General features: G+C 37.7%; 1 protein-coding gene and 1 long non-coding RNA gene across 2 annotated transcripts in view; both read right to left on the bottom strand.

The window, feature by feature from the left end:
* The window catches only part of Cntnap2 (contactin associated protein 2), a 2,154,251-nt gene that overhangs the window by 1,851,107 nt on the left and 277,729 nt on the right, over nt 1-25,415 (bottom strand). The window lies entirely within an intron of this gene.
* LOC116903884 lies at nt 8,609-14,549 on the bottom strand. Its single transcript, XR_004388309.1, has 3 exons — nt 14,539-14,549; nt 12,790-12,791; nt 8,609-9,767 (listed from the first exon to the last, which is right to left on the bottom strand). It is a non-coding gene; the product is annotated as an uncharacterized LOC116903884 (long non-coding RNA).

Genomic DNA, 25,415 nt, shown 5'->3' on the forward strand with positions numbered 1-25,415 from the left:
TTGAAGTCCCAGACCTCTGCCAATGCTTGGCTGTGAGGATCTGCATCTGTGTCAGCAAGCTGCTGGGAAGAGACCCTCAGAGGACAGCCATGCCAGGCTCCTGTTCGATAGCATCAGGGATTGGTGCCTACCCATGAGATGGATTCCAGGCTGTTACTGATCAGTCATTCCTTCAGTCCCTGCTCCATTTTTGTCGTTGCTTTTATTTTTTTAGAAAGAAACATGTTTTAAAATGAGTGAAGTAATCAATGGTCTTAAACACACTATCTAAAATCAGCATTTTCAAGGATTATTGATCATAGGAAATAAATTACAATGAATCTATACTTCTCTATTGATAATATCAAAAATATGTGAGTAGCATGGGTTATAGAGTAGCAGAGTAATTGTTGATTTAAAGACATTTAAATTGTTTCTTCAGAAATTCATAAACAGTATGAAATGGTGTGAAATTTACCTTATACTTAAAATTACTTATTACTTCAGCAGTGCAATTTCCTATTGTGATTCAAGTGAACATTACTGGGAAATCCATCTGACAGAAAGACAGAAAAGGAATCTTGGCTCTGCATGAAAGCTTGAGTACATTTATTGTGCTTGTAGACTGCATAGTGAGTGTTTGACAGATGCAAAGGCCACAGCTTGTTGACAATGTCAGTATGGTCTTACTCTAAGCAAAACTTAGTGCAGTTATGCTCTGTTCGGGGAAGATGAGATGCTAAGGAACCAGACACAAAATTCTAACGTTTCTAGAGTAGCAACTCTACTTGAACACCATGGGATCGTGGTTTGACAAAATATTAGTTATTCTTACATGCACACAGATACACACACACACACACACACACACACACACACACACACACACACACACACACCATGGTACCCTGATGCAGTTCAGAGAATAACTTGTGGAACTTGGTTCTCTTCTTCCACCATGTATGTCCAAGGATCCAACTAGGGTCCTTAATATATATGTGTCTATAACCTACTAAGTCAACTCACTCTCTGACCCATTGCTTAGATCTCCAAAACAACACTCTTGAAATGCTATCACCAGGAAGAAAGAGAATATGCATAAGGTCAGTCTTCTTACCTGGTCTCTTGGTACACTGCTTCTTGCAAGCTGTATGTCAGACAAAGCAACCTTGGGCATATGAATTATTGTCTCTAATCTTTGGCACTCAGTCAGTATTGAGGATCTATGCCTAATTAGATACCAGAACTATAGGTACAGCCCAGCCACAGGCCTCTGGCTTAAACAAGACCGGCAAGGCAAGTAGAAGACAAGCTGCAAAAATTGACACTTTAAAAATCAACAAGAAGTGGGAGGGGGGATCGGATAGGGGGTTTATGGGAAAAGGGATAACATGTGAAATGTAAATAAAAATACCCAATAAAAACAAACAAACAAACAAACAAACAAACAGAAACCACAAATTATGACCTAACGGCAAGCAAAGTGTTTTCCTCCCCTAACAGTTTCTGTAGATTCATAGTCTGCATATAATAAAAACGCCAATTCACATTTATTTTACTTTGAATCTTAATTTCTTAGCTAGTAAACTGTGTCAGATATAAGAGAGATAAGCAGTATCAATTCTCAGTTTTTGGACTGTGGAAATATTTTAAAATATCTACATAATGGAGAACATTAGCTCTTTATTATGAAAGGGGTCATAAGGTAGCTTATGTCTAAAGGATATCTACTACTTAAGTTTCTCTGAAGATCGAATGAAACTCTTGGGATTGAGTAAAGGGAATTGATTTTACCACACATCCATGGAATACACAGAAGAAACACCCACCTAATAGTTCTCTGCCTAGTAGGTCAAGAACTTCACTTTACACTGCCTTCTCTGGCAAAGCTCATACTGAATCACTGTAAGTAAAATGCTACTAGCTGTGAGGCTACAATGGAGAATTGATATTCAGCCAATGGACACCTAATATTTTATGCTTGAAACTGCACACCAACACTTTGCTTGCTACCACACTACAGTATGGATGCTTTTGTTATCATGTCCCATTTTAGTCACTTAACAAAACAGAATGAGAGCAGCATATAGCTCAGCTCTTAACATGGTGGAAGGAGTGAACCATGGCCTGACTTCCTAATATTTTCCCCTGAACTCACTCATACACTACACACACACGCCCCTCTTATATAAATAAACAGTGTTCAAAAAGAAGGTCTAGAAAACAAATAGCATAATTATTAAAAAATGGAATTTTAAAAACATCTATATACTATCTACTTCTCATATTGAAGGTTCTTGAGCCAGAACACTGACACTCAAAGGCTTCCTTTGGACAAGTCTGAGGTATTTTTATTGGGGATGTTTGGGTCATTTATCCGAGCTTCTCCGTGTAGAAAGAAGGCATGTTTAGCAGTCGAGCAGGTATCACACTAAGGCTGCAAACTCAAAGATTATGGGGGAAAAGTAACCCTAAACTGCAGGAGGTAATGGGGTTCAAAAAAAGAAAAATCCTTGGGATTCAGAAGAACAGTGGGGATGAGAAACAAAATTCTCAAACTCAGTTCCTCTCATCCTAACATCTGGAAACAATGGCTCTTTTGCATTTTCTGAACAAATTTGTGTTTTCTCAACACTGCAAAACAAGTTCAGAGGTAGGCTGCTCGTTTATCTCTTGGGCAAATAAAATTAATCTAGAAAAATAAGGCACTCGATGTTTATTAAATGTGTGATAGATCACTTCAGAATAGCAGTTTCATTATTGAAAGTAAATTAGAAAATATAGGAAGTATTGCAGGTGTAATTGGAAGAGAAGGAAAAAGAGAAGTACGAGGGGGGTCATCTCTGAATTTACATGTTTTATTTAAAAACACATCTATAGTTTCTATCATCCTAGCAGGTTTCATGGTTTTCCTTTGTTTTCTCTCTCTGTCTCTGTCTCTCTGTCTCACTGTCTCTCTGCCTCTCTCTCTCTCTGTCTCTCTCTGCCCCCCTGTCTGTCTGTGTGTGTGTGTTTGTTGCTTGTTTATTTGTTTGTTTTGCTTTGTGCTCTCCATGAAACAGCCCAATTTGAGTGACCTGAAACTCGCAGTCTTCCTGCCTCAGTCTCCTGATCCCAGATATTACAGAGTTGTCAGATTACAGAACTGAGCTCCTGCACAAAGTGTATGGTTTTATTAACTAAAATTCCCATTCTTCACATGAGAAACTGGTTACCAAAATTGTTTTCTTTTGCTCTTCAATATAATTCATATTAGAAAGTGGAGAAGTGTATTTAGCACATTTGACATGCAGCTTTCTTCTGCAATGTTGATGTTTATAAATTCCTTTTATATTACCAATACTCTTCATATTCTAATGAGGAAGCAGAGAGGCTATAATCTTCCTTATAATTTTTATCAGTGATAACAGGAGTTTTTTGCTGCTTGAGGAGGTAAAAGTAAATTATAGGAGGGGAAAGGCATTGAGTATACATACATTATACATATGCATGTCTATGTTCATGTACATCATATATGTACATGTACAAGTTTACATAGCACATATAAATATACATATATAAACATATACACATATATATTTATATAGTTCACCAAATAATTGTTTTTCTAATTAAATATTAGCTTATTTGGAATAAATAAGTAAAAACAATTTAAAATGTGTACTTTTAATACACATTTTGAAATCATGTGTGTCCCATTTAAAAAAGATGATGATAAAAAAATCTAGTAAGGTGAAAACAATGCTGTATAAAAGTTTTATTGTTTGATGACCTTCTCAAACATTTTAGTATTTGTTCATTAATTTGTATTAGATGAAGTGTTGATAACAAATTATTTTGTCAAAGAAATATTATAAATGCCTTTGTGTTAGATCGCTCCCTCTTTCTCTCTGTCCCTCACTGTCTCTGTTTCTATCTCTGTCTCTGTCTCACAAACATACACAGACACACACACACACACACACACACACACACACACACACACACACCATGGATATCAAAATATCTAGCTGCCTCTATTCTCTCCTTTGCTACAAGTCTCTCCTACTCTATGCAGTACTCCCATCAGTCTCCTAAAGACTTTAGAACCTTTAAGTCTGTCTGACCTGTAGTGGAGGTAAGATGGACATTAGGTATAGTTGTGACACTGTGACCAAACACCTGATGAAACAACTTCAGAAAGTTTTCTGTATACCATGGTATGGAATGCAAGTAGTAAGTCAGCAGAGGAAAATGAAAGAACACTCAATTCAACCCGAGGTTGGAATTGACCTGCTCAAACTATGCCTTCTCATCCCAGTACAGGAGACCGTGCCTCTTAACATCTGAGAATTGGCCTTATACTGTAGCACAGGCAGGGCTTAGATTCACCAGGGATAGAAGCTGCTTTCCTAATCGTAGGATGTGACATATGTCAGATTGTCTGCTCTTGGGATCTCCCATCCCTGGGGCATGTGAATGAGCTACATTTTGGAATTATATTCACTACAGTTTTCATGAAGTCCTGTGCATGTTTTCTGATCCTGATTTAGAGGTGGGAAATTTCTTTTGATGGGGGGCATGTGACAATAGCCCCTCTGTCTGAAGTATGGTAACTTCAGGCATTTGCTTGGTCACATGATATTGGACAGGAACAGAGCCATACATGAATCTTGGCAAGGGTCATATATTCCAAGCCTTGCCCTCAGCACCCCAATATCACCATCAAGGCACCACTTCTTAGAAGTCTCATTATCTCCTCAAACCACTCCACCCAGTCACTGAACATAAATTCACCATGTGAGCTTCTAGGGGACATTTCAGTTTTAATATATCCCCAACAGGCTCTAACTATTTCCAGTCTTTGTGTATTTGTGAGGTTATTTTCTCTAAAGGGCTCTGGGAAACAGCATGCCTGGCTTTGAGTAAGTTCTGTGCTTTTTAGAAATATTACTCATCGCTGAGCAGTTCAGAAAGAGATGCCACAGGAGATGACCAAACTGTTCTCAGAGATCAATGATGGGAACCAAAATGCTATTAAGGCAACAAATTGTTCACCACACAAAGAGCAAATACGTTTTTTCCAGCGTCAAGAACTTACGTGGGCCTCATATATATTTATCTTGTATTAATGGTGGATCATGAAGGCAAATTCTGTTTTCCTCAGAGTGTGGCACATACCCTATGGTGTGCCCTGTATGAGATCCCGCTCTGATAAGGGAGATCCAGAGAACAAACTGCATAAATCATTGGATCTTAGGCAAACACTAGAAGCTGTATTATTTCTACAACACAAACAAATTGGTGATAGACTCCTAAGATCCTGTGAGAAAAACTCAGCGAGGCCAGAAATGAAGGAAGACAAGTATCTGGTTCACAGCAACTTTCTCTCTAGTCTCTTGTGACTACGAGGAGCACAGCTGTATAGGGGAACATGGGTTCATCTGTTTTTCTAATCAGAAGTCAGCACAGGAGTCAGAGCCTGCAAATTCCTTCATTGTAATTCAGGTATCCTATTGAATAACAAGAAGAATTTTGTAAAAGGGCAACCAAAAAGAAATGAGAACAGATAAATTATTTATCAAAGGAGGGCGCTGCTTTGTGGCTAAAATAGAGATGAACTGGCTTGTTTACAAAACTGTAAAAGGAACCCGAGTAGTGATGTCTGGTCTTATATCTTTATTGGGTTGAGCCTGCTAAACTATACCTTTTTCATGTATTTTGGGTAACACTTCTAACTTGCTCAGACTTCAAAGGACATAGCCATTTCAACAGAGGTATCTTCATGGAAACAGAGGGCTGGAGAGATGATTCAGTGGCCAGTCACCAAGCCTGATGACATGAGTTCAATCCCTTGGGACCCACATTAGTAGAATAAGAGAACTGAATCCTGCATGTTGTATTCTGACATTTGTATGCATCCTATGATATGTACAGACTTACCTAACACATAATAAAATTACATAATAAAACTCTACATAAATAAAGTAAAACCAATCCCAACACTTATGTGAACTACATTTAAGAAGCTGTGAGTGGCGGAGAAGTGTATTTGGGCATCTACGGAAAATTAACATGTTGCATTTCTGGCTTGTTTTTAGCCATGAAATAGTAGATAAACACAGTTCAACTGACACTAATTTTCCTTTTTTTCCAGGGCATTAGCCTACAAATGACCACTTGCAATGGTTATGTGATTTTGAACACTCTCTAAGTGTCTGCATTATGGCGTCTCTCCCTGGCATATGTACATTTTTACAATCACCACATCCTAATCTGCAGACGTTTTGCACAGAAACAAGGTACTAAGTCCTGACTGTTCCCCTTACTTGGGGTAAGGAGCTGGGAAGCCTGTGCTTACGTACCAGCCTTCTTCCATATCTTTTTCATACTTTTTAGAGAGTGATATTTTTATTCAAATAACATTTTCAAAGACAAAATTGAAATGTTTTACAGAATAGTAAACAAATGATAGTAAAGTGTTCATTCTAAATACTAACAAATTTCTGTCAGGTGTTTTGAACTGTATTCGGTTTTACTGAAACATTCACCAAAAACAGTCCATATTTATTGTATTCAATGCTATATTTAGGGGTGTATGTGTAAGGTGGGATGATCATATCAAGTGAGTTGACACTTCAACCTTCTCACATACTTTTTTTTTTTTTAATTAACTTGAGTATTTCTTATATACATTTGAGTGTTATTCCTTTCCGGTTTCCGGGCAAATATTCCCTCCCCTCCCTTCTTTATGGGTGTTCCCCTCCCCATCCTCCCCCCATTGCCTCCCTCCCCCCAACAATCTAGTTCACTGGGGGTTCAGTCTTAGCAGGACCCAGGGCTTCCCCTTCCACTGGTGCTCTTACTAGGATATTCATTGCTACCTATGAGGTCAGAGTCCAAGGTCAGTCCATGTATAGTCTTTAGGTAGTGGCTTAGTCCCTGGAAGCTCTGGTTGCTTGGCATTGTTATACATATGGGGTCTCGAGCCCCTTCAAGCTCTTCCAGTTCTTTCTCTGATTCCTTCAACGGGGGTCCTATTCTCAGTTCAGTGGTTTGCTGCTGGCATACGCCTCTGTATTTGCTGTATTCTGGCTGTGTCTCTCAGGAGAAATCTACATCCGGCTCCTGTCGGTCTGCAGTTCTTTGCTTCATCCATCTTGTCTAATTGGGTGGCTGTATATGTATGGGCCACATGTGGGGCAGGCTCTGAATGGGTGTTCCTTCTGTCTCTGTTTTAATCTTTGCCTCTCTATTCCCTGCCAAGGGTATTCTTGTTCCCCCTTTTAAAGAAGGAGTGAAGCATTCACATTTTGATCATCCGTCTTGAGTTTCATTTGTTCTAGGCATCTAGGGTAATTCAAGCATTTGGGCTAATAGCCACTTATCAATGAGTGCATACCATGTGTGTTTTTCTGTGATTGGGTTACCTCACTCAGGATGATATTTTCCAGTTCTGACCATTTGCCTAAGAATTTCATAAAGTCATTGTTTTTGATAGCTGAGTAATATTCCATTGTGTAGATGTACCACATTTTCTGTATCCATTCCTCTGTTGAAGGGCATCTGGGTTCTTTCCAGCTTCTGGCTATTATAAATAAGGCTGCAATGAACATAGTGGAGCACGTGGTCTTTTTATATGTTGGGGCATCTTTTGGGTATATGCCCAAGAGAGGTATAGCTGGATCCTCAGGCAGTTCAATGTCCAATTTTCTGAGGAACCTCCAGACTGATTTCCAGAATGGTTGTACCAGTCTGCAATCCCACCAACAATGGAGGAGTGTTCTCTTTTCTTTGCATCCTTGCCAGCATCTGTTGTCACCTGAGTTTTTGATCTTAGCCATTCTCACTGGTTCCTCACATACTTTTGCTGTGGTGGGAATATTAAAGATCTAATGCCCAAACAATTTTATTGTGACTTATCTCTATTTATCTATATGCTCTACAGTAGATCTGAAGAAATTACTTTTTTCCTTTTAAGTGAAACTCTTTACCAGTTAACCACCATCCCTTCATCCTAACTCCCCAACCACAGTCTCCGACAACATCCATCCTACTTTTTGTATTTGTGAGATCATCTCTAGATTACTTACATGTCTACGAAGATGCAAACGTTTTGTCCGTGCATTGTTTAAATAAAAATTATCAAAATAGTGAGGTTTAGCAGCGCTAATCATTTCTTTTACTGTTTCATGTTGAGAATCTAATTTGTACCAGGCAAGTGTTCCACCATAGAGCTCTATCTCCATGCCAAAACACAAGTTTATTTAAAAAAAAAAACATTTTTGACAGATATTTGGTTCAATCTGTCTATATGAAACCCATGGATATACATGAGCAGAGTGTGTGTATGCATGTGTGTGTGTGTGTGTGTGTGTGTTTGTAAATATAACATATGTATGACATATAAAATCTAACATTATAAAGAAAGTATTGCTCCAGATAAGCCTGTTTCTTAATTTTTCTATAATGTACAAAAAAATAAAACTGTAAAGTTAAATGAAATGTATCAGTATGACAAGAATGTACATACATAGATATGGTTGAGTTTATTATGGTTATTATTAAATTTTTTGGGAAGCAGCAAGATGCCTCAATGACTATAGATGTTTCTTGTAATCTACGTGGTAGACAGGAAGAGGATGCTCAAGTAGTCCTTTGACCTGAAAATGTGCTCCTGTGTATATGCATGCCCCCCAGCCCCACGGTAGTCATATTTTAAGTGGAAAATATTAATTTGATTTACCCTATAGTTTCAGAAGTGTGGGTATTATCCTATATCTTGACACATTCCTGCTGATGAATTTTCTAGTTATTAACACTTTTCATCATGCAAATTCCCTTGATGATATCACACTGTGCTTTAGCTTCTAAAATCTCAGCTCTGTCCACATCATGTCTTTCACATGCTCATGCTTCCTGTAAAGATCACAGAAGTGTTGAGAATATGAAATTTAATTCAACACTTCTAAAAATACCCCCATGACTGCAGTGCTGTCTTCCCAGGCATTTATCTTAAATTACTGTTCGACACTGCATTTAGCAAATGACAAATAAGAATTCTAATCCCCCAGACACCACTCCATAGGGCTTTTTACATCTAAATATTTAAATAATTCATCTGAATTAGGTTGGTAACAGAAACACTAAAGTCTCACATGGTGTGATTGTAAAGATGGATTAAAATAATTGTTAAAATAATATTTTCGGTGAAAAAAAAGAGTGGAAATCTTGTCTCTGAGAACTTAATTTAAGATTGTTTCTATGAATGGCCTTCTTGCTTATTTCCTTTGTATTGATTGTGAGCTGCTCTTGATCCTATCATATCAAAATCAGACATGACTTGTTGCATGTATAGAAAAAGTTGGGGACCTATGAAAACATGCCTGGAAAGAAAACCCAAGATTTACAATGATCTGGTTCCAAGTGACCTCTTCCAATCTGGGTGCAGAAAAGGCAGCGCTGAATATTACATCAAGAAAAACCTTTCAGGAGCCCCTAAGAACTGGAGACTTAAGGAGGGATATACAAAGATCAAACCCTCAAAGGGCCTAATCTGAGCCTAAAATGATTCCTTTGGGGAAATCCAGAGAGTACAATTCTAGGATTCTATTCTCAGTAGCAATGAGGCACATGCTAGGATTTGTGAGGCTCAGAAGACTTTAGGAGAAGACAAGGCCCCAAGCAGAACAAATTCCCTCTAGGTAGCCTTTCAGGTGGAATTAATCCAGGCTTTACATTCTATTTCCAGTCCTATCAAGTGACTACCCTTGGCAGCTGCTCCTGAGTCACAGGGCTGCAGAGACGTCCTGTGGATGGAGAGCTGGCTCCATTGTGTTTTGAGTTCCCAGATGGGTTTGCTCAATACACTGAAGTCATAAAAGAGCATATAATCAAGTCATATTGCTTCTAGACCTTGTGAACAACTTATGTTTACTTTTTTGAACTTGAAATTATCAGAGTTAATCTTATATGGCCACCAAACCTGCATTATGGAGATGGAATAATGGAGTTCACATGTTAGTAACAAGCATTTAGAAAAATAAAGCATTTTTTCTACTATTAAAAATTAAATTATTCGTGTGCACAAAGTTGAGTATTTACTTGTACTCAGATACCATTTTGTTGTCGTCAACACGTTATAACTTCATAGGATTATAGTGTAGAGGGGCCAGTGAGAGAAATAAGTGGGTGAGGGTGCTTACCACAAAACCTGACAACCTAAAAGTTCCAAATGTGGGAATCACAAGGTAGAGGAGCTTTGTGCTGACCACTGAGTACCACATGGTCACCAAGTTTAGAATAAATGGATCTGATGTTCTCTATGTGTCACCCTTAAAGTTATTTTAAGGCCACACTCATATAATGTTTTCATTTTAACTTTTTCCTTCCACTCTCAGTTTGCTTTAGTGAAAATATGAGGAGAAACTGACCACCGTGTTCCTTGTAATGAGTTTGCTCTCAGTGTTAAACGCTATTAAAGCGATCTAATTATATATTTCATTTGTGCCCTGAAAACAAACAGCATGCATACACAGTAATTTACTTTTTTCAATCTAAAGTGAGTTTCCTTCCTATTATACACAGGAACAATCATATGCCCCAACAGAAGATACTGTGAGTTCGAAAATCATACAATTTTGTGGAAAGAGAAAGAGAAACTCTTAGGTGGATTAGATGTAAAATAAGGCAGGATGCTGCCTTCTCCTTTAACCAGATGTTTGACCCTACCTTCAGTTCTTATTTCTTGTAAAGGACACCCATATTTGTTGCTAAGTAATACCTATTCTCTGGTGTTTGGTTCCCATGGGAGACAATGTAGCTAGACATTTTAAAATTGAAGAGAAAAGCAGAGTTTAGCCTCTCAGAAAATAGGAAGGCTGGCTAGAAAAACGTGTCCAGCAGAAGGGGCTTAAGTAAGAGAAAAAGATAACGGCATTTTTTGGTGTCTGCTGACAAACCTACAGCCTGGCAACCTTTGTTTGGTTCCAAGGAACATATCATGTCCTGTGATTTCCACACATGTGCCACGGAACAAGCATGGTCCCCAATTTATAAGAGAGTAAGTGAATACATAAAAAAATTAAAATATAAAATGAAAAGAAATGAAATGAAAAATAGGCTTTTTGACGTCAGGAATGAATAATATTAGACATCAAAGCAGAATGCAGTTGTTTTCTGTAGATATTTCTAAAGATTTTCTCTGGACCTAGTGCTTTTCAGATAAAGGGCAAACATAAGGGAAGTTAGGATATTCAAGAAGCTTAGAATAAGTGAAAAACCCCATGATTAGCCTTTAACAGAATTTTTAATACAACCCTCTAAAGTTCCAGGAACATGACGAAGAGAATATAGTAATGATACAAGGGCTTGGAGATAGGGAGATATTTGACCATTACACAGAAATATTAAAATGATCTCACAGCAAGTGCAAATACCTACACAAAACTGGGACTGCCAACAGGCAAGTATGGACCTTTCAGTAATTCCTAGAGCCCGACCTATCCCTGAAGAACCAACTACGACTAATGGATGCTGAAGGGCAACCATTGTCTTCAGTCGTACACTGATTCACTTAGTTCCAAACCCAAGGTTAAAAAATGGTCCTGGTTAAAAAATCTATCAGTCACAAAACAAAAGAAAAAGATATTAATGAATCAAAGGGACATTTCAGGGGTAGATTATGGCAGGAGTGGGAGGGGTGGAGATTAGCAAGAGTGGGATGGGCCTAGAGAGATTGAAAGGTGAAGAATAAACATTGTACTATCCACATATATGACTTTGTCAAAGAACAAATTACTCAGTATAAATGAAAGAAAATTTCTTCAAGGTGTTGTGGGTTTTTTCAGAATTAATTTTCTTAAGTGTGTTCATATAGGCTTTATTTTATGATACCTTAGCCCTAACAAGGAGATATAGATTATGAGAAGATAAGGGGACTTGATTTAGCATTACTGACTGAGAGACAATTCCTAGATCTTGCGTGGTGGCAGAAATAGAACTTTTCGAAGCAAGGAGAGATACCAATAATATAATGAACTCAGAAAGGACAATTGTCTTCGTACTGGGCATTGTCATATAATGGTTTCTTTTAGAGACAGAAAGGAACTCCAAGATATAAGTACCATTCTTACATAGCAGATCATATTTGTAATTTAGGAAAAATTAATTAGGTTCATTTCATTCCCCAAATTTCTTCACCAACCTAGCTATGAATTAATTAATCTATCTCATTTTGGTTTAGCATCATTTTGACAGCTCAACAATACCATTATACTTGCCTCATGACTATATTTATTCAATATAACTAATGGAGGCCTATGTTGGTTAGCTAGTGAATACTCTATCCTTGTCATAGCCCAAGAGTAAATTAGTAGACTTGTATTATCTTCTCAAGCTTCTGAATATATCATGAAAAATGTAAAAGACGTGCTATCTATTTGAAAGCTATAGGTGTGTCCTCATTGGAATCCCATTATCGAAGGGTCACTGAATGTTATGAATATATTAATAATTTATTAATGTTTTAATTGGTATGGCAAGAACTTACATACTTAACAAGTTTAATTTGATGAGTTTGGATATATGCACACATCTTGCCACATCAAGATAATAAATCTATCTAATGCAAGTTAAATTTAAAGGATCATAGTGCTTTATTGACTATGTTTAATAGTTAGAAGTCATGACTACATATGATTTCTCTGACTTTGTGACTTTTTAGTAAACTATGTTCATAGAAACTTCATGAAGGATTTAGATCAAGCTGGGAATATGATCAGAAAGACAGGTCAGTGAAGTCTCTTGAAAAAGCACCCCAGGAAGGTAAACTGCTGGTTCTTGTTGGCTCAGGAGATAAAGTTGGAGCTCAATTTCAAGTGATAATTTTATGTAGTGTATATTTATTTTTGACAATAACATAACAAGCAAGGAGTTAGCCAAAGTATTTAACAATTTTTAAAATCTACAGCGTTAGGCCAGTGAGATGAGTTAGTAGGTAAAGGTGTTTGCCACAAAAGCCTGGAAAGTTAAGTGAGTCCTAGAACTCCTGGTGTAAGGAAAGAATGCATTCCTAAGAGTTACCTTCTGCTCATCACATGTTTGCCATCGAAGACATGCTCAGAAGCCAACATGTAAATAATACATATTTAAAAATAGTTCTATGATATATGTTCTTAATATTTTGAGGACAAAAATATACCCAATGGTTATGTTCATTTGATCACTTTTCTATAGACCATCAAGGGTTCCTAAATAGGGAGTGTGATGAAGATTTGAGTAGAGAGAAGGAATGTATAGACTTTAGTGATGATACAGTTATAATTGAATTGGTAGTTACATGGGTCCCTAGTGATAAGTATCGTACTCATACAGTTCTACTCTTTTTATTTCATTAAGTACGACCATTAGTGCTAAACTATGTGAAGGGAATGAGCAACCTCCCTGAATTATCTTTAGGGAGATAATTGTAGATGTGAGGGATCTACAATTTAAAAAATAAATAGTAAAAAAATTACCAGTAACTCCTGTATAGACCTTGTCTAAGTTGCGATCTTCATGAAAAACAGTTGTGGGAGATAGAATGTTGAACTGTAAGAGAATGGAGTCACTACTTCTTAGAACAGATATACTTATATTTGATCTCTGTGCTATAATTTCTGTTAAATGTGAACCAAAGATTGAGACTCAATTCTGGAATAACTCTATATTTCTCACTGTACAGTTTTATGGCAATAAATAATTATTTTCCTATCATTAAATATATGAACATATACTCTTTAGGAATCCATCTTTACTCAATATTTTCAAGCCATTTAATGGAACTAAGCTAAGAAAATAGGAGATTCTGGTCAGAATGTAGAGGCAATGATTCTCTGTCATTATTCCTGTGAAAAGTAATACCAATGAAATCTAATACCACCAATAAAATGTCGCAGATTTACATTCTCATTTGGTTAAATGTGGATTATATGATTATTCAAAACAAAAGAAGTAAGAAAAAGGGGATATTCAGCTTAAAAACAGAATGGATTCTTTGATAGAATTCAATCTTGATTTCCAAAATAACATATAAACTATATTGGCATCTGATTTTTTTCTTCATAAAGAATTAACTTGAAGATCTGGGGAATCAGGATACTTACTAAATCACTTTTCTAGCATGTGCAATTACTTGTACCTTTTAAACCAGGTTTTCTTGAATGGACTTATAATCTCAGCATTTGGGGAGCAAAGAATTCCAGAGCTCTGGAGTTTACTAGTTACCTTTAATGATCTAATCATTGATGTCCAATCATTGGTGAGAAATTCTCTCTCAATAAGTAATATGGAAAGTGATAGGTATCTACCTAATGTTCACATCTGGCTGTCAAATTCATGGATGAACACAAGCATGTGCACATGCACACACACACACACAAACACACATACACACACACACACACAAAGAAATCCTCAAATTGCTTCTATATCAATTAAGCATAATAGACAAATTATAAAAATAATAGTATAGTCTTTGAAAACGTCCTTCATTGTTTGGCCAACCTAATGTCATTGCTTTTGTTCATTCTCAAAATTTACTGCAGTTCTTCTAATATATTATATGTGAAGTATACTGTGAGAAAAATTATATATAAATATATATTATACTATATATATTATATAATTATATATATATACATATTCTCAATTAAGGAATAAAAATTAAGCCCAAAGCAGCATTCAAAGCCATGATAATACAACCATTTAGATCTTAAATATAACATAACATACTCAGCATAAATGTAACAAAAACATAGCACTATATTATCTTATCCCTAAAATGGATGATTTGGATGGAGATAAAATTTAGTTGGTAGAATGCTTGGCTAGAATGAAGAGTGCCCTGACTTTTATCCTCACTACTGCATAGACAAAGCAAGACGATAAATACTTACAAGCTCAGTGTTTGAAATATGGATACTATAACATGACCACTGGGATAGTTCAGCTGATAAAGACTCTTTTCACCAGACCTGAGGACCTTGAAACTGGGATACATATGATAGAAGGAGAGACCCAACTAATAAAAGTTTGCTTTTGAGGGAATAGGAGTCAGACGATGTCTTCATACAGAGACACATAGGGCGAAGGGCCATGACTTGGTTAGAAAGATGTCAAACTTCCAAGAGAGCTGTCGCCTTCCTCCTTCCCTTGAAGCAAAAGCCTGTAGTCTAAAACAGAGGCCTTGTGGCTGATTTCTACTACCAATAAGGCTTCCTGTTGATGGACTGACTCAAGTTCAGGACCAGATCAGGATATGTTTGCACACCACTTGTGGTCCCATCAGATACCGTTTCTTCAAACTTACCAAGCTTAAATTAACAGAGGAAGACACCCTGCCAATACTTTAAAAACATTCAGCTTACAAGGAGATGCTGGCCTTGGGCTTCCTGAGGCCCAACCTGTGTTTTGCAAAGGGTTTTTCTTTCTGTGTGCCTGCTGCATGTGTGTTTTCCTTAGCTCCAATGAAAGCTCTTCTGTGTGCTGCAGTCTGCCTTGCCTAAGAGTTTCTCTGATACTACCTATCTCACTGTAGAGAATTTTCTCTGCCTTTTAATTCTATAATCAACAGGAAAGCAAACCCAATCAAGATCCCTGGAGGTAATAATAATTTACTTTTCCACACATTACACACACACACACACACACACACCCACACCCACAAACACACACACACATACACACACACACACACAGTAAAACAAGCACACACAAAAATAAACATAAGTAAAAATAATAATATAAAAATATGACTGGAACATTAAAAGAAAAATAAACATAAGGGTCATGCTTTAGATTAAAACCATTGCTTCAGTTTGAAAGCCTAAAATCATAGTGTTTAAAATGATTGTGCTCTGTATGTAACTGGGCCTGTGTGAGTCTTGAGAGGAGTCTGCCCCTACATCTGCCTCTTGGGATTTTGTATGAAATGAAACACGTAAGAGGATTGGCATGGTTTGGTGAACGGAAGAACCATACACAGTTGCCTGTGCTGTGCCCTCCAAGCCAGTTTCTTTCTAGGCTCTTAAGTAAGTCCTTCCAGGACTGTCTGAATGCTCTGTGGGATAATAAATATTGAATGTTGAGAATAAATCAGCATTTGGACAACACCCTGAGAGCCACCTTAACCAGCTTCTCCCAGGCTCTAAGTGTTCTGTGGTTCACGGACTTCTTTCAATTCTCTCTAGAACCAGTTGGCCTTTTTTCTTAGCTCAGTGACCAAAGAGCGAAGGATAATAAGGACCTGTTATACGAATAGTGTTCACTGAAGTGAAACTGACACAAACAATGCTCTATTGCTAGTGTGGCTGCAAATAAGATTTTTCTTTTCTTTCTCCCAAACCTTTAGCCACCCAGGCTTAGAGATCAACATTATACTTTAGGCATTATAATTTAGATAGCTTTCATGCTGTGTGAGATATGGAAATGTCCCCACCTTCTCGTGCTCTTATTTCATTTAGTCCTTAATAACAACCTAGCAACCCTTACCAAGATTGGTTTGCAGTCCACTGGGCTTTCTCCACACCATACAATAATACTATGATTATTATGAAAGCAAACAGCTTTCCATTTAAAAGCAGCACTTTGCATTCAGGTAGCCTCAGGATTTCAAGTTAAATTCCTCCAGGCTGTGTTGCCTCTGGCACTCTTCCTCAGTTCACATACAAGGGCAATTAATTTTCTGACAGATCTTGGATTCTCTGCAGCTGCTGAGGTACTGTACTTCTTGTTTTTCACATTGTAGGAATCACCAAGAGCAACTTAGCCACTTTACCAAGATTGATCCAGTTCCCTGCACAATAGTTCGGATAATATATTTACTCAAGTGTTGTCTTCAATCAATTTCCCACGAAAACTACTGGGATTCTATTTAGTAAGAAGAAAAGCTACAGATTTTTGCTACAATTTAAAGTCAACCCACCTTTCATAATAGCCTCTACTTTCATTACTGTGGGAAAGGACTGAATGAATGCTCTCTTCACTGCTCATCCTTTGCTTCCTCACACTGTCCCACTCCAACTCTCGATGTGATTATTTCATGCAAATTTTAAACATGCTGCTAAAATAAGAGTAGAATGTTGTACAATGTATAGATAATATGAATACACAAAAGCCAAAATATCTATATACCTAATACTCTTTCTCTCTCTCTTTCTCTCTCTTTCTCTCTCTCTCTCTCTCTCTCTCTCTCTCTCTCTCTCTCTCTCTCTCAACTTGGTCATTTTTCTAATGCATTATTTTGCACAGATATTGTTTTCCTGTCTGTCCTAATTAAGGTTTCTATTTCTGCCGTAAAACACCATGATCAAAACATAAGGTGGATAGGAAAGAGTCTATGGCTTACATTTTGATGTCACCATTCATTATCCAAGGAAGTAAGAACAAGAACTCAACAGGGCAGGAACATGGAGGCAGGAGCTGAGGTAGAGGGCATATAGGGATGCTGCTTACTGGCTTGCCCTTCGTGGCTGGTTCAACCTGCTTTCTTATAGAATCCAAACCACCAGCCCATGGATGGCACCTCATCAAACACTGATTAAGAAAATGCCTTACAGGTTTTCCTACAACCTACTCTTATGAGTTGTAGAAATGTTCACAATTGCCATTTTCCCCTGATAGATGATTCCCGACTGAGTCAAGTTGACCTAAAACTATCCAGCACATCATCTCATGTAAAATAGACCATTCTAGCTTTATGTGTAGTCTTCTTTGTAAATTAACATGGCAACATATCCTAAGAATTTCCAAGTATTTGATGAGACTGAAAAAATTAGTCCTAATTACCACTTTTGTTTTTGTTTTTAATTAACCTGACTTTAGGTCAGAAATTCTACACAAAATATAATTTTTCAAAGGACCCCACAGGATTCTTCCAGGTTCATCTTCTGCCTCATACTGCTAACATCACTAACACACACACACACAGTCAGTATACTTTAAAAACTGTGGATCAGTGTGTTGGTGTAGGCCCACAGTCTCAGCACCTAAAAAACTGAGACAAGAGTGTGAAGATGCCTACATTCTACATAGTTGTGTCCTCTTACAAAACATATCACCAATGCCCACAATTAGACATGGAGTAGTAAATTATAATGCAGACATCCCAAAGAAAGAATGGAACATCAAAACATATAAAGAACCTAGATGCTAGAAGACAAATACTATTTTAAAGTGTGAAGGGAAAAGGACAAATGATCTAGATTTGATATGTAGCTAATTCATCTTTTAAAATAATAGTAAAATAAATATGCTATTAGACATACAATTTTAAAATTTTGGTTTTATACATATATACATATGTGTATGTGTGTATGTGTGTGTCACAAATTCACATCATAACAAAAATGATATTTTAGTCATTTAGAGAATATACTCTAAGAAGAACGCAAGTTATTCTCATACAATATGAGGTAAGGGAAAAGTAATAGATGTGTATCAGATCACTATGACATCTTTCACATTTAATATAATATGATGTCAAGTTACAAAAAATGGAGGATTCATTGACACATGTTCTGTTTTAACATTTTTTTTTAGTTCCTTCTGAAGTTCTTCCTGGCAAGGAGGTGGTACTAAAAAAAATTAAAACCAGCAAATTAATAGAAACAAATAGAAAATGAACCAATGCACACATCTTATTATCTCGATCTCCTCTTAGTCATGGAGACAAAATCGTAAGGAAAAAAGAGATTGACAGGTATGATTAAAAGATGAGAGAAGATTTAAGAGAAGATCTCTCTGTCTCCTCATTTAGGTTTTATTTTTAATATATATATAATTTATTTTACACTCCAGATTTTATCCCCTCTTGGTCCACCCTCTGTTCCTCATCCCATACCTCCTCCCTGCCCCCTGTCTCCACAAGGATGTCCCCACCCCCTTTCCACCATCCCACCAGATCTCTAAACTTCCTGGGGCCTCCAGTCTCTTGAGGGTTAGGTACATCTTCTCTGACTGAACCCAAACCCAGAAGTCCTCTGCTGTATATGTGTTGGGGGTCTTAGCTGGTAAATGCTGCCTGGTTGGTGGTCCAGTATCTGAGAGATCTTGGGGGTCTTGGTTCATTGAGACACGGTTGCCCTTCTCCTTTGTTTCTTCCAGATTTCCCCAATTCAACCACAGGTGTCAGCAGCTTCTGTACATTGGTTGGGTACAAATATCTGTATCTGGCTCTTTCAGCTGCTAATTGGGTGTTTTGTAGGGCAGTCATGTTAGGTTACTTTTTGAGTGTTCCATAGCCTTGGTAATAATGTTAGGCCTTGGGGCTTCCACTTGAGCAGGATCCCACTTTGGGTCTGTCACTGGACCTCCTTTTTCTCTGGCTCCCCTCCACTTTCATCCCTGTAGTTCTTTCAGACAGAAACAATTACGGGTCAGAGCTTTGACTGTGGGATGGCAAGTCCATCCTTCACTTGATAACCTGTCTTTCTGCTGGAGGAGAAGGGTTCCCTCTCCCCACTGTAGGTATGTCTTCAGGTAGATCCATTTCCAATTTTCTGAGGAACCTGAAGATTAATTTCCATCTAAGATCCCTCCTATTGAGTCTTGGGAGTCACTCCACTTCCAGGTATCTGGTACCTTCTGCAAGGTCCCAACAATCCCCTACTTCTAGAGGTTGCCTGTTTCCATTCTTTCTGTCCTTTCCCCCACCCAATACCAGATTATGTTTCCTTCTGCCCCCACCAGGTCCCCTTTCCCACCCATGTCCCTCCCTCCCTCCCCTTCTGTGATTGCTTTCTTTTCCTTCCCAAGTGGGATTGAGGCATCCTCATTTGGAACCTTCAGTTTGTTGATCTTTTCGAGTTCTGTGGACTGTATCTTGTGTATTCTGCCCTTTTTTGGTTTATATCCAGTTATTAGTGAGTACACACCATGCATGTCCATTTGGATCTGTGTTATCTCACTCAGGATGATATTTTCTAGTTCTATCCACTTGCCTGCAAAACTCAGGATGGCCCCAATCTTAATAGCTGAGTAGTATTCCATTGTGCAAATGAACCATATTTTCTTCTGTTGAGGGACATCTGGGTTGTTTCCAGCTTCTGGCTATCACAAACAAGGCTGCTACGAATATAGTGGAACATGTGCCCCTGTGTCCTGGTGGGGCATCTTTTGGTTATACTCCCAAGAGTGATACTGCCATGTCTTCAGGTAGATATATTTCCAATTTTCTGAGGAACCTGAAGATTGATTTCCAGAGTGGTTGTGCCAGCTTGCAATCCCAACAGCAATGGAGGAGTGTTCCTCTTCCTCCACATCCTTGCCAACATTGTTACCTGAGGTTTTGATCTTAGCCATTCAGACTGGTGTAAGTTGGACTCTCAGGGTTGTTTTGATCTGCATTTCTCTTATCACTAAGGACTTTGAACATTTCTTTAGGCACTTCTGTTGTGAATTCTCTGTTTAGTTCTATACCCCAGTTTTGATAGGATTGTTTGGTTTTTTGGTGGTTACCTTCTTGAGGGTCTTAAAAAAATAAAACCCAGGTGGGAAAGGAACATGTAGAGGCAAGAGGATTTGCCTCAATAAATGCCCAAGGAGAGTCAGAAAGATGTGGAAGAAATACCTGTGGTAAATTCAGGTAGATTCCTTTTACAGATACATCTATCAATATGGTCACTAAAGGATGCCCTTCATGAGAACTCAGATTGTCAATTAGTATGAGGCAATGAGAATGAAAGTGTCTTTTGAACCAAAAGAAAACTAAATATGTACAAGTAACTAAAGATGTAATAATATTGTGAGCATCAGTTATTGCTCATCATATGAACACACTGAAACTTAGCTAGGAACCGAAAAATATTTTAGAAAATAACCCAATAAACATGATTGAAGAAGACTTGAAGCTTTGTTTTTGATAGAAAATCATATACACCTTCCCAAATATTACTTATATTTTTAAGTAGCAGTTTCTTATTAAAATTCAAACAAAAGTCTACAGTACTTCAGACATGACTCTTCTGTTTTATTTGGCTTCTATCAATCTCTGGTGTGAAATTGTAGATTATTTCAATTGCAGTTTATTTTTTAATATGAGAAGTTTAGTATAAAATGTCAATGCAACATTTGATTTACATTCAGTGAGTACTAGAATAATTTGTAAGAAATCCAAATATTCAATCAACTGTCATCCTAGTTAGTTGGTAATGAAGACAATTCCTCACTGAACTGGCATCTGTGTCAAAGTCCAATATTGAGATTTCCAATTATCTGAACAAGATATCGAGATGAAATAACGGCCAAATCTGAATCTGCTAATGTCATGACAAATGAGTCTTAAGGATCTTCAAGATTGTAGTTTTAAAATTTCCTGTGTAGTATAAAAATATTGAAGATGTTTTGTTCTCTCCTTATTGTCAATCTTTTAAACAATGTGAAACTTTGGAATGCTCACACAGAGATATTGAATCAGTGGGGACCTAGATGACTTTATGATAAACTACAGAGAGAGAGATCAGATATGTACAGTGTGTATTCAATTCTTCTCATCTTCTCTCCATGTTAGACACATATCTATTCACTTCATTAAATGTCAGACTATATTGCTATTTCACAGTCATTACCACAAGGACTTTCATTACATACTTTGGATTTTAAATTGAATGTCAAATAGAATTTAAGCAAGAGAGAAATGCAAAATAAAGACTTTCTGATAAGAAAATTTAAGGGCACATTTTTAACACCTTATATGATTGAATATTAGGTTTGGTAAGGTTTAACTGAGCAAACTTTAACTGAAATATACTAATCTTTATTTACTTTTAGTAATCCTGAGCTTCATATTACTAAAAGGCATATTATGCATTTTCAAAATACTTTAATGTAAGCCAACCTCTCTAGATAAATTTTTATGCCCATTTCAATAATGTAACAGAAAATTTGTGAAGAAAGTGGTGTTCATGAATCAGTAACTTTTATTACCAATGCATGCTATGTCATAAAAGATGGCCCGGAAAATAGCCTATCTAAATCACATACCACATGTAATTTGTATGACTATCTGGTTCCAATATATGCAAAGGCAAGAAAGGAGATGTTGATTAATAAGTAGAGAAAAAGTAAACTTAGGATTGTTTCTTAAAATAGTAAAACAAGAATTATAATTTTATGTTTATAGCAAGGAAGCTAGTAGCCTCTATATCAATACAAAAACCACTAAGTAATTTCGAAAGCTTTTTAGCTTAGAAAAATGGTAACTTAATCTTGGGGCATAAATGGGGAGAGAGGGGTTTAATATACATTATCATAAACCATGAACTAAAAGAGAGACAGGATATTCTCCCAGACTGTCCTAAGTTATAATCCCAGTAGAAAAAGTGAGCAACCTACCGATCCACAGATTTACCTCTTATATTTTATTTGAATTTTCTTTAATTTTTGATATTATTCTATAATTGCATTATCTCTCCCTTCCCTTTCCTCTTCCATAATTTCCCATTTATCACTCTTTGCTCTATTTCTAATTCATAGACTCTTTTCATTGATTACTTTATATAGACATAGATATATATGGATAAAGAATAGCAATGAGGGGTTGGAGATTTAGCTCAGTGGTAGGCGCTTGCCTAGCAAGCGCAAGGCCTGAGTTCGGTCCCCAGCTCCAAAAAAAAAAAAAAAAAAAAAAAATAGCAATGAAATCCCAAGTTTTATAAATTACTTCTTTGTTATGGACAATATAATTCTTACATGTGTGGGAAAATATTCTCAAGGCATAATATAATGTTCAAGGAATTATAAACCTGTGTTTCATGTGTGCTAAGTATGTTGATCAGTGGAAGAACATCTGCCTAGCATGTATAAAGACCTTGCTTATAACTGCATACATCACATGTGTGCACGCGTGCGCGCACACACACACACACATACACGCACACACACACACACACACACAGAGACAGAGAGACAGAGAGACAAAAAGACAGAGACAGAGATAGTGACAGAGAGAGAAAGAGGAAGAGGAAGAGAAAAAGAAAGAAAAAGAAAAAGAGAAGGTGAGATACACCTTTAAAAAATCTATGTGATAAAATATGGAAAATGAATTTCTATTTTGTTCATGATCCCTTGTGATTATTGTCAGATTTTCATATATAAAGAGTAGCTCAGTAGACAAGGTTAACATGTTTACAGAAATATCTTTGTACAAGTTTTGTGCCATTACTACGAGATAAAGTTTAATGTAAATTTCATAAGAAACTGAATCAGGATGTAGATCTGTCCTGAGAGACACAGCCAGGATACAGCAAATACATAGGTGAATGCCATCATTAAACCACTGAACCGAGAACGGGACCCCGGTTGAAGGAATCAGAGAAAGGACTGGAAGAGCTTGAAGGGGCTCTAGACCCCATATGAACAACAAGGCCAACCAACCAGAGCTTCCAGGGACTAAGCCACTACCCAAAGACTATACATGGACTGACCCTGGACTCCAACCGCATAGGTAGCAATGAATACCCTAGTAAGAGCACCAGTGGAAGGGGAAGCCCTTGGTCCTGCCAAGACTGAACCCCCAGTGAACGTGATTGTTGGAGGGAGGGTGGTAATAGGGGGAGGATGGGGAGGGGAACACCCATAGAGAAGGGGGGAGGGACTAGGGTGATGTTGGACTGGAAACCGGGAAAGGGAATGACAATCGAAATGTAAATAAGAAATACCCTAGTTGGTTCCTGTGGGGGAGGGCCCAGGAGCGGCAGGAGCCCTGCCTGAGACACCGCCGGAACCTGAAGGAAACAGACCAGATAAACAGTTCTCTGCACCCAAATCCCGTGGGAGGGAGGCTAAACCTTCAGAGAGGCAGACCGCCTCGAAAGGCAGAAGAGACTGCTCTCTGCACATTACTGATTCAGAGAGGAAAGCACCAGAATCCATCTGGAACCCTGGTGCAGGAGGCTCCCGGAAGAGGCGGGCGCAGATCTTCCTGGTTGCTGCGCACATGGGGCTGTGGGCAGCACCCTGAAACGAACTTGAGCCTCGGGACCACAAGTAAGATAACGTTTCTGCTGCAAGTGACCTGCCTGGTGAACTCAAGACACAGGCCCACAGGAACAGCTGAAGACCTGTAGAGAGTAAAAACTACGCGCCCGAAATCATAACACTCTTTCCCCATAACTGGCTGAAAGAAAACAGTAAAACAGGTCTACAGCACTCCTGACACACAGGATTATAGGACAGTCTAGCCACTGTCAGAAATAGCAGAACAAAGTAACACTAGAGATAATCTGATGGCGAGAGCCAAGCGCAGGAACCCAAGCAACAGAAACCAAGACTACATGACATCATCGGAGCCCAATTCTCCCACCAAAACAAACATGGAATATCCAAACACACCAGAAAAGCAAGATCTAGTTTCAAAATCATATTTGATCATGATGCTGGAGGACTTCAAGAAAGACGTGAAGAACTCCCTTAGAGAAACACAGGAAAACATTAATAAACAAGTAAAGCCTACAGAGAGGAATGTAAAAATCCTGAAAGAATTCCAGGAAAACACAATCAAACAGTTGAAGGAATTAAAAATGGAAATAAAGCAATCAAGAAAGAACACATGGAAATAACCTGGATAGAAAACCAAAAGAAGAGACAAGGGCTGTAGATACAAGCTTCACCAACAGAATACAAAGAGATGGAAAGAGAATCTCAGGAGCAGAAGATTCCATAGAAATCATTGACTCAACTGTCAAAAGATAATGTAAAAGCGGAAAAAGCTACTGGTCCAAAACATACAGAAATCAGGACTCAATGAGAAGATCAAACCTAAGGATAATAGGTATAGAAAGAGTGAAGACTCCCAGCTCAAAGGACCAGTAAATATCTTCAACAAAATCATGAAGAAAACTTCCCTAACCTAAAAAAGAGATACCCATAGGCATACAAAAGCCTACAGAACTCCAAATAGATTGGACCAGAAAAAAACACCTCCGTCACATAATAGTCAAAACACCAAACGCACAAAATAAAAAAAAGAATATTAAAAAGCAGTAAAGGAAAAAGGTCAAGTAACATATAAAGGCAGACCTATCAGAATCACACCAGACTTTTTTAAGCCAGAAACTATGAAGGCCAGAAGATCCTGGACTGATGTCGCCTGAACCCTAAGAGAACACAAATGCCAGCCCAGGCTACTGTATCCTGCAAAACTCTCAATTAACATAGATGGAGAAACCAAGATATTCCATGACAAAACCAAATTTACACAATAGCTTTCTACAAATCCAGCACTACAAAGGATAATAAATGGTAAAGCCCAACATAAGGAGGCAAGCTATACCCTAGAAGAGGCAAGAAAATAATTGTCTTGGCAACAAAACAAAGAGAAGAAAAGCACACAAACATAACCTCACATCCAAATATGAATATAACAGGAAGCAATAATCACTATTCCTTAATATCTCTCAACATCAATGGCCTCAACTCCC

The sequence above is a fragment of the Rattus rattus genome, chromosome 6 (assembly GCF_011064425.1).
Source record: "Rattus rattus isolate New Zealand chromosome 6, Rrattus_CSIRO_v1, whole genome shotgun sequence".
Taxonomy (NCBI): domain Eukaryota; kingdom Metazoa; phylum Chordata; class Mammalia; order Rodentia; family Muridae; genus Rattus; species Rattus rattus.